Here is a 2,718-nt window from a genome sequence, read left to right on the forward strand (position 1 = left end):
AGGGTGTGGAGCTCAGTACATTCGCTTCTGCAGGTAGGTGTTGCTATCTCAGAGGGCGAGGAAGGTGCACACGGAGATATGTGAAGGAAATGGATTCTCTTCAAAGGCTGTCCAGGGTGGGGTGGTGGCTCCCAAGACAGGTGCCTGTGGGGTTGACCCGATGCATGTTGGATAATAGGGTGAGTAAAATCCTGAAATGTGCCGCCCGGGCACCTGTCCATTCTGTTTCCACCTCCTTTAGTTCAGGCCAACAAACAGAAGGTCGTGATTATGTTCTAGGCCTTGTGCTAAGACGGGGCACACCTAGCCCCTTAGTGCTACTCTGCCCGAGTTTCTCCCCTCTAAAGAAAACCAGACTGCTCTTCATAAAATGCAGACCCGATCATGCCATTCCCTGGCTTAAAGCCTTCAGTGACTTCCTATGGCCTTTAACAGTCCTGCAAAGGCCCCCACGGTTCACCCAGACTTGTCTCTCCTGCAGCTCTCTGGGTCTTCCTCCATCATCGCCCCCTCTCCACGATTAATTTTCATGAACTTCTTTAACACCTATTCATTCTTCCTGTAGAAAGAGTTCCTTGGTTTCTTAAGACTTGATTAGGTCTCATTGCCACATGTAATAGCACCTTAGCATGGTCTACTATAATGCTAAAGTTTTACTTTGCAATTTCTCATTTAGTTGGACTCCCGGTCCCAGGATGGCGTGTCTATCTTGTATGGTTCATACTCTATTTATTGAACAAAGGATTCATTAATCATTAATTATTCTTTAATGATTGAACTTAAAATGAGGAAGACACAGCCTCTCTTTGGAAGAAGCTTAGAGGGGAGACAGACATGCGCACATGGATTCAAGGGATGGTCTTGTACAGATGTGCACTGAAGACTCAGCCATAGGAGAGGAGAGGTGACCGATTAATTCTTTCTGAGGACAGATGATTCTGGGTGGTTTTCAGAGAGGAGGAATCAGCCAGAAAGTCCTCACAGGAGTGACTAGAGGGTGTTCTGTTAGCATGGGTCTCCCTTGGAAGGCTGGGGAGTTCAAACACATTGCCAGCAGCAGTGAGCTCTGGAATGTGCCAGTGCCATTCCAGACAGTGCTGGCAAGGGTGGAGCGCCCACTGTGTATCTGGCCCTGGGCACCAGTAAAGCCTGGGCACCAGAAAGATGCACTCCAGCTCTTCCTTCTCTTGCACCTGCCCACCGGGTGCACTGGGGACCTCTTTCATGGCCTCCTGACAGTCAGGCCTGAGGATGCAGCTGAACTTGGGCAGCGGGTGAGGGAGGGGCAGGCTGGCCTTGCCCACCAGCAGTGCCATATGCCCATGCCTTAGTCTATTCCAGTCATGTCCCCCGGCTGCCCAGCTGTCACGGCCATAATTACAGCAGCCACAGCCGCGGGAAGTGTGTGGTTGTGGGGACCCTCTGGTCTCCTTAGAACTTTACTACTGTTGTTATAGCTTATCAGGACACGGCCCACCTTCTGTTGGTCTCTTGAAAATGGCTGTAATTCTCATCTATCATGGGAGTGAGCCAGCTGCTGCAGGGGCAGCTGTCAGGGAGAGAGTCCTGCGTGCATCCCAACATGCTGTCCCTGACCTTGGGGATGTGGAGGCTCCGGGCTAAGTGCCTTTCTTGGGACAGCATTTAGGCCATCTCTTTTGTCCTGACCTGGGGGTGAGTGCTTTCTGCTTTTCTCTGTAGCCCTGAACTGCTTGTCTTTTGCCTTGTTATCTTTCCTGGACTGTGAACTTCCCAAGTGAAGGAGCATTGTATCTGCTACAGACAACCTTCTGTTATTAAAAGCTTTATCGTAGATGGCGAAATACAGTTCTTTCCCATATTACAAAAGGAATATGCTATGATAATTGCAACAAAAATAGATAATATTTATTGACTGTTTACTTTGTTCCAGGCATTATGCTTACAACTTTACAGGGATTATCTAAATCATTACTGGAACAACATCATGATGTCCATTTAGCAAGTAGGGAGCGCTGTTCAGAAAACTTATGTAAGTTGCCCAGGGTCACATAGCTGAGAGGTGGGAGGCCTAGGCTTCAAAACTAGGGAAGTCTCCTTTCAGGTTCCACACATGTGCCTCACTTTAAGAAATTTGGAAAACAGAGAAGTAGAAAAAAAAACCCAGTAATTTTATGTTTCAAACACAACTCATTATGATCTTAATATATTTCTGCTCATTGTTTCTATTCATTATTTTTCCATAATTGTGATTATATTGTGTAATCAATTCTGTCTTATGATTTTAAAATTAATATTATCACATAAACATTTTCCATCTTGTGGGTTTACTATTCCTTATTAGCCCCTTTTTGTGGCTTATTGGGTTGTATCCAAGTTTTCTCTTGTTGGGCTAAGAAAGTAACATTGAGATGTATTAGTGTGTGTGATACTAGTCACACAGCTAGCCTCATTAACGTTTGTACATACAGCATCTAATTTATTCTTACAGTAACACTATGAGGTAAAGAAATAGCTCCCCCATCTTACAGATAAAGAAACTAAGCTTTAGATAGTTAAACAAATCACCCAAGGCTACAAATCACCTACATAGGTGGTAAGGGGGAAATTCCAGAATTCAAATGGATAGCAGTTTGACAAAGGCCATGCTTTTTTGTTTGTTTGCTTGTTTGTTTTTGAAATGGAGCCTTGCTCTGTCGCCCACGCTAGAGTGCAATGGCGTGATCTCAGCTCACTGCT

This window comes from Mandrillus leucophaeus, unplaced genomic scaffold (assembly GCF_000951045.1).
Source record: "Mandrillus leucophaeus isolate KB7577 unplaced genomic scaffold, Mleu.le_1.0 Scaffold48, whole genome shotgun sequence".
NCBI classification, from domain to species: domain Eukaryota; kingdom Metazoa; phylum Chordata; class Mammalia; order Primates; family Cercopithecidae; genus Mandrillus; species Mandrillus leucophaeus.